At 53.4% G+C, this 13145-nt stretch overlaps 1 protein-coding gene across 16 annotated transcripts in view; it reads right to left on the bottom strand.

Moving 5' to 3' along the window:
• Positions 1 to 11180, bottom strand: part of TNRC6C (trinucleotide repeat containing adaptor 6C) — a 298323-nt gene extending 287143 nt beyond the window's left edge. For 14 of the 16 annotated variants that reach the window (XM_083804794.1, XM_083804795.1, XM_083804808.1 and 11 more), the window contains exon 1: positions 10891 to 11017. The gene's annotated coding sequence lies outside the window, so the exon portion shown is untranslated. Of the gene's footprint in view, positions 1 to 3669; positions 3693 to 10890; positions 11018 to 11159 lie in introns of those variants that run through there. The other 2 variants (XM_083804806.1, XM_083804805.1) reach the window with 2 other exon arrangements.
• Positions 11181 to 13145: the final 1965 nt, after the last annotated feature.

The following is a 13145-nucleotide window of genomic DNA, read 5'->3' as shown; positions in this document are numbered from 1 at the left end:
AAAATGTAGGATGGTTAAAAAGATCCATTGGGAATGTCTACAAATATAGCACCTGCAGTGATTTTGGTCAGCACCACCACACTGCTCAGTACCGATGTCCCCAAAAGGCCCCGCCAGGACACCAGGGACGAGCCCTGGGGTTTGGTGTCTCCTGGGCAGGGAGGAAGGAGCCTTCGAGCAGCCCCAAGGAGGGGCCCAGCCAAATCCTTTGCTCATTACTTGCCTTGGGGAAGGAAACCTGATTGCCTCCGCCCCTTCTGTTTGCAGCTTCTTCCTTCCTTCTTCCGCTCTTGGTTTTCTTTGAAGGGGAGGAAGAGCCAGGCCCTCAACGAACATACCTACCTCCCCTCAGGCCGCTTATTTATGGAGCATTTCTCTTCGAAAGGACACTGCTAGGTGTTCGGTACCCAGCCCTGCATTCAGCTCTCGTCCCCAGAAGCCCAGAGCAGGCCTCGGCTCACAGTGAAGGATGGATCCCACCTCCTATCGAGTTGTTCCCACTGCTCCTTGGCCACAACTGACCAAAACCTGCCTTGTGCTTTGACAGGAGGCCCAACCACGGCCAGGATGGTTCTGGAAAGCAAGCACCTCCACGTGCACAACAAGGAGCCCCAGTGGGACCGAGGCAGGGCCTGAGCAGGGACCTGTGCCTTGTTGGTGCTGCCCCTGCTCCGTCCCCGTGTCTGAGGGGGGCGATGACAGCACCGAAGGCTGCGGGGTGAGGTCTCTGTCCAGGCTGAGGGACCCAAATCGCCAGGCCCCCATCTCCCCGTGGGCGCGGAGCTGCTCAGGTGCCTCCACAGTCCAACCCAACCGATCTCTTAGGGCAATCCGAGCTTTGAGATGGAGCCAACAGGGGTACAGTGGATCTCACCATCAAGATCCACATCATCAGCAAGCCAACACGAAAGCCAGACCCTAGGAGACAGTAAGCAGCCTCAGAAACAAGTGAGCACAAGCTAAAGCTCTGAGGAGCCCCAGAGGCAGCAGGGCAGGGACCAGCACCCTCCAGCTCCGCGTTTCAGCGGTGCCCTGTCCCGACCTACAGCTTTTTCCGAAGAAAAAGCTCCCAGGAAAACCAGGCCCCAAGACGCAGAGAGGAGCAGATCGTCTCCCTACACACACAAAAAGAAATCAAAGCGAGCGGTTTGCATACAAGCCTTGCATTTGCAATTCTGATTCCCTAATAGGAAATGGCTCCCAACTGGGGGAGGGGCAGACAGGAAATATTACAGCAATGTTATTTTGTTACACTAATTACCAATAATGGCACATACTATGGTACCAACCACAGTCAATTCATTTTGAAAGCTATATAATAATGTTTAGGATCAGGAATTAATTTTTATAGCCACTGGAGCAGATTTACTTGTACTGTAATGCAGATTTATTACAAATTAAATTTCCCAACTCCGGAGGTTGACTTGGAGAGGCTCAGCAGGACTCGAGGCGAGAGACACCCTGATGTACGGGGGAGCCTCAGCAGCTCCGGGGCTCGCAGCTTCAGGTCTCAGTGCCCGTTAGCACAAACGTTTCCATGTGCCCACCTGTGCTGGCCATCTTGGTGCCACAGCATCAACACGAGCAGGACCACAATGGGTGGCCTTCATTCAGTCAACGGAACGTGAAAGCTTTGTTCTTACTGTTGTATGGCTTTAAAAGGTAAAAATTCAGTACTACAGGCTTCCTGCGTAAAGAGAGCTCCATAAAAAATTCATAAAGCGAAAACTTTGAAGCATAGCCAAGAAGATGCAGTCATTAATTTACAGCAACATCTCTGGTGTCAGTCAGTGACGAGGAAGTGGTTCAGGCCATCTTCTGCTCGGGAGAGCGCTGCTGGAGCGGGATGGATGTGCGCAGAGCCTGAGACAGAGCTGGGCCTGAACGAGGGGCCTGGACAGGGCAAGCCCAGCCTGCCACGGGTTCCCAGTGCCATCCCAATGGGGGCTAAGCACCACTGCTTCCCGTTAGGAGCAACACCCAATCCTAAATCCAGCTGAATCATTGTTCATGTATTACCTTCACACCCCCACGACGGGCACCCACCAGGATGCCGTTCAGGGTGCAGAACAAGGACCGGGCAGCATCCAGCTCCCGATAACCTATAACTCGGGAAAGAGGTCCCAGCCTGCCAGCCCAACACTTGGCGCTGGCAATGCCTGAAATATAAAATCTCATTCAGCCTAAGCTTTGCGAGAGCTCCAGCGACAGCGCAGCCGCCAAGAAGGGCAGGAGGGGGCTTGCAGCAGTGCTTAAGCACCAGCTCTGCACCATCTGATCGGTGGAGGCACCAAACAAAAACCCGCTCAGATTCCTTAGGAGGCAGAGCCACCGAGCTGGAGCTGCTCCAAGCCCTCTCCTGGCTCAGAGAGGCTCACGGCCACGTCCCCGTGTCCCATCCCGGCCCCCCTCCTGGCCCCAGCACTGCAGAGAATTGGAACAATCCTGTTCTCACGTTGGGTTTTAATGACAGTCACAGATCCCGCCGCATTAAGCCTCATCCTGGGAGAGGGATGCGGAGGGAGGAGAGTCATTAGCTTATCCCTGACGCCCTGCAAGGAAGAGGAGGAGGAGGAGGAGGGGTTTCCTATGCTAATGCTGCACAGGCTGAGCTCCCACCGATGTTTTCCTGTGCTCCAGAATAAATGAGACTTTCCTAATTCTTTCCCCACTGCAAATAAACAGACGGGGAGCCTGCACCATGCGGCTTGTACTGCCCTATTCATCACAGCGTCCCAACTGTAGGTAGCAGTGATTACAGCTAATTATCGGCAATTACCACTGCTGAGCTGGTAGGTGTGTTTCCCCAATAACTTTCAGCAGCTCCCAAACCTCTTCGAGGGCTTCTCCATGCTGGAAGGATGAAGGAAATGACTCTCCCCTCTGCTTGGCAGCCAGACCCCCCTCCCAAAACCTCTTGTCATCAGGCATCACAGCGCGATCATTAAAAAAAGAACAGGAAAAAAACCCAACCCCGTAAGCCCACAGCATCAGCGACGCACCGACAGGTTGACGGGGAACCTTTCTGCTTGGAATGACTCTTTCTGCCTTTTGCTCCTCAAAAGCTCCTGCAATCGAGCCCGGATCCCCTTGCCCCTCCTCAAGCATATAATTCAATTCATACAGAAAAACCCCACACAACAGAAAAGCGCATGTACAGTCGGCGCCTTTCCCGCATATAAAGTACCACGGCAGCGGGTGAGGGATGGACCCTTTGAGAAATTCGTATGCCAGCCTTCCCACTATAGTAATTTCATTCTGTCTTTGTAATTGTCTGATATTACATTGTTCCCTGCCGGAAGATTAATTAGCTAGTCTTACCCTCCAACATACCATCCCTCTGCAACCCTCAAGGAAGCTGGAGTGGTGCCAAGTCGCGCGGATTTGCTATTCTGGCTGGCAGCTGCTACTGTCGCTGCAAAAGCCTCCTTTTGTCCCCGAGCAGCAGTTGCTGTGCCAACTGACCCCCGCGGCCCCGGCCCGCCCGAAGCCACCGCCAAGGAGGTGGCCAAGGTTCAACGCCGCGGGCTGGGGGTGGGAAAAAAGGGCGGGGGGGAGAGAAGAAGAACGGAAAGGGGGGGGAAAAAATAGGAGAAAACGCAAAATAACAACACACCCAACCCCAACCACCCCCCACGCCCCAACCCTCCGCCTGGCATAATTACTCACGCTCGTTAAGCATGGCTGCATTGCGTATGCGAGTCACGCGGGACGGGCGTGCGTCGGGCTGCCGGAGCGGCGATGCCGCGGTCCTGCCTGGCGGTGGGCAGGGCGCCGTGGCACCCCGCGGCAGCACGCGCTCTCGGGGGGGGGACACCCGCCACCCCGTGCCCCCGGGGGGGACGCACGGCACCCCAAACCCCTGGCACCGAGCCCGGCTCGGCGTCACGGTGGGTTTGCAGCTTTTGTTCCCCCTCCACCTTCTCTCCCCGGGCATGGGTTGGGCAGTTCCGCCTTACGGTGCCCGGTGGATGGGATTTGCACGGGCATCAGCACACGCATCTGTTCAGAGATGGGGAGAAACCCCCAAAAAATAGGAAGGTGTCCTTCTAACATCTAATTCACACCAGAAAGCGATACTGACAAGCATTTCAGCTGCCTTTCCAGACCGCTCCAGAAGTCGTATTTGTTCTGTACTCCATGGATTGCATTCAGCCCTGTTTGCCTGGTGCTCTGCGTGTGCCTCCTGAAAGCACCACGGCAGCTCTCACTGCCCGTTTGTCGCCTGTTTTGCCCAGCCGTGCCGTGCAGCTGCCCCAGGTGGCTTTGCAGCCACGGGCCCCATCAAGGCCATGGGGCAAGGTCGGAAAGAGGCACCAGGAGCACCTACAGGTCATGGTTAAGGGGAAAAAAATAAAGGAAAGGGCAGCCCAGCAGTGGCAGCTCTGAGCAGAGAAGGTTGCACTGGATCCTTTACATCCCGGCACGCAGCCTTACCATCCCATGCGCCGAGACCCCAGGACCAACCCCACAGAAGCAGCACCTTGTGCTCTGCTTCCCTTCCCTCACCACACAAAAATGGCCGATTCAGGATGTTTTATCCCAGGCAGCCGCGGATCACCTTTCCCCAAACATTCACAGACCAGCCTCAGAGGGACGGGGGCACATTTTCTCAGCACAGACTCTGCACTAGTGGGCAGGAAACCAGTTTGAAACTGGGCATTACGGGGCTGCAGAAAACAACCCCACACCATCCCAGGGGCTAATTAAGCTCCTTGACGAGGCTGGCAGCTCTGGACCACCTCAGCGCCCGCCTGCACCGACAGCCCCCCTCCCCGGGTGCTACGGAAACAGGAATTAAGCGGTGATGAATGCGGCGTTAATTAATTAAGAGAAGACGCGCACGAAGGGGGCGGGAGGCGGGGGTCCTGGTGCTGCAGACATCACCCGAGGAGGGGCCGCCGCACGTTTGTTCCTCGGTGCCTTTGCTCGCCAGAAGGCACCGCGGCACCCGGCCGTCCGCCGGGATACACGGAGCAGGAGCAGCGCCCGCGGCTCCGCGTCGCCATCTTCTCTCACCACGGAGGCCGAATACCAAATCGACTCCGCACACCCCAAAATGGCCGCTCAGAAGGGGCTCGCTCGGGAGAGGTTAGTGGTGGAGCTTGGAGCGAGCGACGCCGGGGGACTGGTTTGTGTGCGGAGGTTGTCTGCACATAGCTAGCTAAAATGTTAAGCTTCTTAACTGAGGGCAGCAAAGCACGATGCTTAGGTTTGGTTTGCATTCTGCACTCCCATCCACCACACATCACCCAGAGAAAAAGGTCCTGGCCATCATTACAGACAGTTTGGTCTCTGAGAAGGGGAAAAATGGTTAAAACCTGCAAGTGACAGTGGTGGCCAGTGCTAATTGCCACGCACAGCCTCCACACAAAGCTGCCAGGTCACACACAGGCTACAGCACCCCCGTGCAGCTCAGAGGTGAGCTTTGGCTTCATGCTCAGCAGTCCCAGCCGGCCAGACCCTGACCTGGAACACGATCTCAGTGGGGACCCAGATACGCCAGGCCTTGCTCAGCTGGTAGCGGAGCCCACGTGTGACAGTGAGCGCTCAGCACCACGGCTTTCCCAAATGCAGGCCGGTCCCGAATCTCCTGCTCCAGAGATGCTCCGGGCATCACCAGGGTGCCCTGCCAGGTATCCCGAATCTGGGAGCTGACTGCTTTCTTCCTCCTCCCATTTTACACGCCCACCCCAGGACTGTGACCTAAAGGTACAACAATGCCCAAATCCACTCCATGGATTCGTCTCTGGTTTTGGGGCATGGTGTCCAAGTGTCCCTGGCCCCAGCTACGCCATGCTGGTGTTCAACCTCACCTCCCGTGGGGCTTTGCTCAGAGCTTCTCCGCCATGCAGGCCCCACCTGAAGGAGCTCAGTCCTGAGCCCAGCAGGGTCTCAGGGGTGCTTTATGGGATCCCCATTAAATACTACTGGGCTGCACACTCAGGACCTTGAGATATTTCTCCAACCCAGAGTCATTACCTTCACAGACGATCTTTTCGGGATCCTCCAGGGACAGAATTTCCCTGTGCATTTCCCAATATGCCAGAAAAAGTCTTCCAATTCACACCATCCTTCCCTATGCCATGGTTTTAAAACCACTTTTTCCTGCTATAGAAAGGAGGTACAGGGCACCGCTGCACCAGCAACCTGGCTGTTACTCCTTCTCCTGACTGCCTCCCTAACTCTCACCCAGAGCATGTTATTTATATAATATCTTTTAACACTGACGTTTTCAGCACACTTTAACCACTTGCATTTAAAGTAAAAGTGCCAACTTATATGAGTGACTGCCCTCATTACGGTCCCAGTCCTCCAGCTAATTAATGCCTGTTAGCTTTGGCTTATACACCAGGATGCCTAAATCCAAAATACACAAGACTGCCAAGTTACTTTGCAAACAAATGCTTGCCTTGAAGAAAGAACCCAGCATTACCCAACTCGCTTCTTTGACCTTACAATAACCCTTACTTGCAAGGTGTGTTAGTCTGCAGAGAAGGAAAGCTACAGCTTGTCCTCCTCAAAAGGAAATTAAGAAATCAAAGATAAAACCAGGAGGTAAGCAAAGAGAAAGAAGACAGATCTCCAGAAAAAAAGAGAAACAGCCAGAAGTCTCAGGACTGCTTATTTGGCAAGGTCACAAATAAAGGCGACTAAGGGGGTACAAAAGAAACAGCAGGATATGAAGGTGGGAGCGGTCCTACTACCAACCCTCCTGACAGCACCAGCACATCTGAAGGCAGCAGGTTTAAAACTGATTAAAAAAGGAAAAGCCTTATGCAAACTTAATGCATAATTAACCTGACAAACGCACTCACAGAAGATATTATTGAGGTCATGAGAGCATTAGAGCCACAAAAACAACTCCACTGTTATATGAAGAATGAGAACATCCACTGTTAAATTATTTGAATACTCATCTAATGAAAAGGATAAAACCTTCTGCATCCTAACCAGGAAAAGCCTCCTCTCCGGGAGGATCATAGGTTTCTTGTATCTTCTGCCACAGCATCTGATGGCCAGAAAGGTGAACATGGGCTGGATGAGCCCCTCTCCAAGACTCTGTCCAGGTCAGGTCTCTAGGAGAGACTATAGGAGTGACTTTTATACCTTGGCACCAACATCCAAGTGGGAGACAAATCATCCTCACTGCCTTTGTGATGAGCTGAGAACCAGCCCTTCCAGGCAGCAATTCATCTCACCCCAGGTAGATTGCCTTTGTAAGGTGCCAGTCCCAAGGTGTCCTGACCCCACTGCTGCTCCAGGTAGCACATGAGGATGGGACACACCTTGGGGTACTCCAGGCTGGGGCACACCGAGCCATACAGCTGACATGCCCCTTGAAATCAGTGGGCTGTAGGGTTTGGGGTATTTTAAATCCTTCTACAAGTCCACGCAGAGACACATAGAAGCCTCATCCTCTTACACCTCTCCCAAAGCCCTGCAGTTTCCTCTGCCCCTTCCTTCAACACCACCCTCAAGGCCTCACAGTGCAGGCACCCTTTGGACCCAAGCTCTCGGGGCTGGCATTTGGGATCCCAAGCCCCAAAAGATCTTCCTGATGCCAATTAAAAAGAAAAGTCTCCTGTTAGCCAACGTCTGCAAGTGAAACACCCATGGGCCTTGCCCTCCTCTCAGCTCCTGGCTTGCTTACAACCAGAGCAGCTGTTTCACATTCCCCACTTTTAAAACCTCATGCTAAATCAGGGTCTCTCTTGCCAAAAAAAGCCAGCAAGAGACAGACTTTGTGAAACATTTCAGAGACGAGAGCTGCCTCTCCCTAGATCTCTCTCAGGGGGATCATGACCCAAATGCCTGAGGCTCCCTTTGGAGAAAGCCAACGACAGCCTCTGGTGGTCCCAAAAACACAGTTCTGCTCTCACTGCTCAGCACCCCAACACCTCAGGGCCCACCCTCCCTTGGGATTGCTATGACACCCAGCACAAAACCAGACCTCTGGCACCCACAACAATCCACGTGCATCTGAAATACCTCCATGGTGCCGGAGGAGATGGAGGAGTCTGTTGTGATGGACTCACCAAGGCTGATCCCTCGTGTCCTGCCTGCCCCCAGGCCACAGCCCCAGTATTTCCCCTGCACCCAGGCCTGGGGCACTGCCAGCAGCCCTGAGGGGCCCAGCAGGGCAGCGCCAGGCTCTGCCCTGCTGCTCCAAGCACTCTGAAAACAAATAGGGTTTCCAAATACTTCTTTTTACAGCTAATTTTATGGTATTTTGCTATTATAAGCTTGGGATACTGGTTACTTGCAGAAAACAAATACTTTGGAGGGGTAGGCTCCACCCTCCCAACGAGGGAGGCGGCCTCCCTGACACTGCTCAAAGGCCCCAGGGACAGGAATTTTCCGGCTGTTTGTGTGCCTGAACCCCAGCTCCGACAGTAAGGTAAGCGTGTGGGCAGGGTGCTGCCGGTTATTTTTAAAGGAGGAGGGAGGCAGCTGTCATTCACGTACCACGGAGGAGCCCTGAGACAAACACAACATCCGATGTTGCTCTATGTTACTGAAGGGGAAAATGGAGTGCTGGTGGTAGCCCCGTGCCTCTGAGATGCAGTTCTCCCATCTGTTAAAAAGCAAGAAAGTCAACCCTTCCTCAGCTCACAGAAGTGTTTTAATTCACACAGAGAATCCCCAGCCAAGCCATAGTGCTGGAGAGGATGAGGCCACTCTGCCCCATTGTCCTGCCCCCTCGCAGTGAGTTACTGCCACCAGCTCCTCAAGGTGAGAGGCAAAAAGAGGAAGGTAACTTGGGTTTCCATTATGCTGCCTTTGAAGTGACTTCTCACACGCATGCAGGACAGGGCAAACAACGCCATCACCAGGTCAGATTTAATTCCCTAGAGGAATGTGGAGCTTGGCCACCTTCTGCAGGCAATTCCCCTGTGGTCTGTTGATTCCTCACCCCAGTCAGAATTAAAACCTCACCGTACCCAAGTTGGAGCCGTGACTGAATGCCAGTGACTGCCTGTATCGACAGCAGATCATTTGTGCTAAGTAACCCTGTAACACCAGCCCTACACCAAACTTCCTTCCAGTGCCAGCTCAGCACAGAAGAGAAAACTCAGGGCACATGGCTGCTGATCTTCCACAGGCATTTTACAACTGACTTTTGGCAAACTCCCCTGCTCAGTGCATCTTCCCTGGCTGTACCCCTTATCCAGCCATGCAGCTGAGCATCCAGCAGGGAACGGGAGGGAGGACGTGGTCAGGGTCTCTCTGTGCAAGATGCAAGCACCACTAATGCAGCCTCCCGTCAGAGAGGAACCTGGCAACACTACACTCCTCACCCTCTTATCAGAGGGACTTTAACTCACTGAGATCAAGGTCCCTTTCCCTACTCACTCACGAGAGCCAGGAGGAAGCCGCAGATATACTGTGAGCACTTAGGAGGAAAAACATTACAGCATCTAAAGGCACTTTAAATGATTTAGATACAAACTTGCCTGTAATAAGACATCTATTTTGGTTAATCTCTTAGTTGCAAATCTTGAGACTCTTGAACCTGCCTCAGGCTACTGTCAGCAGCACTTCATTTAACACTGCTTATTGGGAATAACTGCTATTTCCCACTGTAACCTCCAAACCTCTTAAAGTCTTATTGCTTTGCCCAAATATACTTGCCTTGAGGATACAGCGGGTTTTTCTCACTAAGAACTGTTAAGATGATTTGAACACGCTGAATCAGAAGAGACCGTTTCCCAGGCAAAGCAGCCAAGGCTCAGAACACCTTTCCTGCAATATTTAGGGAGCGATGCTTCTTTGAGCACTGGCTGGGGTTACAAAGCCGAACGGCTGCAGTTTGATCGCTCATCACAAGCAGAGGACCACAGGAGACGGGCACATGTTAAGTGACAGTCCCTCGCCCTCTCCATCCCACCCAAAGCACATTGTAGAGACACAGGGGTGCTCAGTGCCACCAGCTGGTGGACGCTCAGCCATGTTCCTGCAGAGGATCTGGTGCTGCTCCCCTCCACCAGCCCCACCGCTCACCTGGCCCAGCTTGGATCTGCTCAGCAGGCTTAATTTAAGCGCAACCATTCACACTGCAGGCAGCTGGACCCCCAGAATAACTAGCAGGGACTATATGGACAGACTACCACAGCTCCAACCCCAAACAACTGATGGGAAGCACAGAAACCCTGCAGCAGGGGTGATGGCCATGCTACCTGAAGACACAGGGAGCATTAAGTGACCAATTTGTCCCCAGCAGCGACATGCCCCAGGCAAGAGTGACAACAAACAGAGGTACAAGAGCCCTTTGAGCACATAATTTCAATACAGTACCTACAGCTATAATGTAGGATTTTCTAGATCCGTGCCGAGGCTATCCAGGCACCCCGCAGGTTTGCAGGCCCCCAGACACAGTGCTGTAGCCCCCACCTTCTCTTTGTCCAGCAGGAAGGGCCTGGACACTGCTGCTTTGGCCCACTTGGTGGAGGACACGGGGTCCACAGCCCCCCACAGAAGTCAGTGGGAAATACATGTCTATAAGGTGTGCTTAAATAGAAATGGAGACCTGAAGCTGGGGGGGCTCTGGCTGCTAAAAGATCCCATCTGCCTTAGCCATCAGCACTCACTGCCCCCTCCTCCCTGTGTCCCTCTGGTCCCTGCTCCTGCTCTGGAGCTCGTCCTTAGTCTGAGCTCAGGCTGCAAGTAAGAGGCAATCAACTACATTTAAAACAAGCACCTATTTCTTCTTCTCCCCAAATATCCCACTTTACATGATCAGAACCAAAAACCCCAAATCATTTAACTCCTCCTCAAGGTAAAGCACACGCAACAAGACACCAGCATGGCCCCAGCCCTGGCACAAAGCCGGCCCACCACCAGGAAAGTTACACTTGCATTTAAACCAAACAGACCAACCGAGCACACCTTGCCATGTACAGCAGCTCCCAAACACAGCTCTGGATCCCTCAGGTGTTGCCAGCAGGACCCAGACGTGCAGCCTGGCTCAGCACCAATCCACTTCACTTCCCACCCAGCATTTGGCCCCACCACTTCTAAGAAGCAAACAGCTGCTGCTTTTAAGCCCTCTGGGGAGTTTAGGAGTGGAGCACCTGCACCAGCAGCTGATAGCACTTACTGCTCCTAACTGAAGCTAATTTTGCAGCAGGAGGGGGCACAACTGTGCAGCCACTCACCAGGTCACCTCCAGTTCCCCTGGTCTCGCGTGGTGACAGCAGGATGCGGGCAGCTGGCACTTGCTGCAGCACCCAGTGCCTCAGCGCCCAGCAAGCAGCAGGAGCAGGGGAGCATCGTGGTGGCCCTGCAGGTGCAGGAGGCTCGGAGGATTTGTCCCCACACCCCTCGCTGTTGCACAAACCTTGTCTTTGTGCTGTCTCTCCGGCAACGCTTGCGTGACCCAAAGCACTTTATGACATCGCAGCGGCGCTCATCCTACCAAAGGTCACGTCGCAAATACTCCAAAGCTGACATTTGTGCTCTGGCACCCTAGCTTAGCTGGTGGTAGGGAAAAACAAACAAACAAACAGTTTTAATCAGCTCTCTCCTGCAGCAAGGAACACAAAGCATGTGCTGCACCCTGCTAAAAATAAAAGAGAAGCCGCACTGAGGCAGGTTGGTGGCAGGCCCAGAGCCCCCAGAGCAGTGGGACGCGGGGCAGCACCTGCCTTCTGCTCCCGCGCTGCAGAGGTGCTCAGAAAAGGCAAAGACCATCCATCGCCCATCCCACGTGTGGTGGGGAAAGGAGCCCTCACTGTGGGTTTGGGGGAAGGAGCAGCGAGGAGGTGGCAGGATGGGGCCCTGTTTGGGTGCGCATCCACGTTTCTGCCCATAAAGACCCTGCCCGAAGGTGCCAGCAGCTGTGGCACAACCCATCCCTGCCCTCCAGCTGCAGCCCCCTTGCTGGGAAAGCTCCCCAGCACCCCTCACCCATGAGCAGGGGAGAACAACATCGGCGATGCCAGTTCCACCTCCTTCCCAGTGCTCCGCACCTTCATCCATCAGATGCCTTTCTCCTCTGCTCTTCCCTTTTGGAGAGCTTCAGAAGTCATTTGCAGACATCTCAGCTTTCTCAGTAATTCTTTTCCTTATTAAATATTGCTAATGGAAGATTTTTAGACTCTCTGCCGTACATCCACTTTCTGTTCTAGTGTAAATTTTCATCAATCTTCCCTCTTCCTTCTGTTCGAGTCTTTAAAAAAAATAAATTACTGGAATAAAAAGAAAAGCACAAGATAATTGAAAGGAGCGGCTAAAAACAGAAGGGAAGGGAAGCCGAAGAAAGTTAACGTGATCGAAAGGTTCAATAAAATCAGAGGAAAGACGGAAAAATCCTGTTTTCTAACAGAATGGATGATGAAAAGGGCCTTTTTTCAGCTAAGTATTTTTACCATGAAAAATGTCAACAGGCAGGAATTGCAGTGCAGGCCCGGTGCAGGGTCCTGCTCGGTTTCTGCTCCGTGCGGACACATCGGCACCGCTGAGCACGGTGCACGCAAAGCCCCCGCAGCGCAGGGGGGACACTGCCTTGGGCTGCTTGGGGGGACATCTCCTGTCCTTTCAGCCTCATCCGAAAGCTTTTCTGCTGGTGCTTTCCAAACCTAACCGGTAAAATCTTGGCCGATTGCTTGTGGGAAAAGTTTTCCAGCTGGAGGCAGCCTAGAGGCTGGTGGTTTCGGAGAGCGCTGCGCAGAGACCGGGAGGTGGGTGCGCAGCCGGGGCTCTCGCAGCCTGTTCTCAGCATCATAATGAGCACATACATGATTAATGAAAATGTTTATCCCCGTGACCCGCCGTAGCAAGTTAATATTTAATCCAAAGCCCACGTGAAACCCCAACCTGGCTCCTCGTCTACCTCCTCGTCTCGCTGGAGCTCTCAGCGCTGCGAGCTGCCCCGAGGTTGGGCTCTCTGGGGCTGACCTGGGAGCCACCTGGGCTTTGCCTGGCTTCCCGCATAAGTCCCACACCTTTTGATCCTGTAACCGCCGCCACTTGGGACCTACAAGGTTCCTCAGATAATCCGGGAGAGCCGGTGCTTTGTAACTCCTCTCACTTTGATATTCAAGGCGAAGCCGGACAGCCCACACATGAAAAGGCAGGCTTCCCTTTCTTCCCAGGCTTAATTTCATCTGCAAATTAAACATATTGAGATAGTTATTTATAGA

Source organism: Anser anser (assembly GCF_964211835.1).
Source record: "Anser anser genome assembly, chromosome: 19".
Taxonomy (NCBI): domain Eukaryota; kingdom Metazoa; phylum Chordata; class Aves; order Anseriformes; family Anatidae; genus Anser; species Anser anser.
Note: the sequence above shows the minus strand (reverse complement) of the source record. Positions and strands in the feature narration are given on the sequence as shown.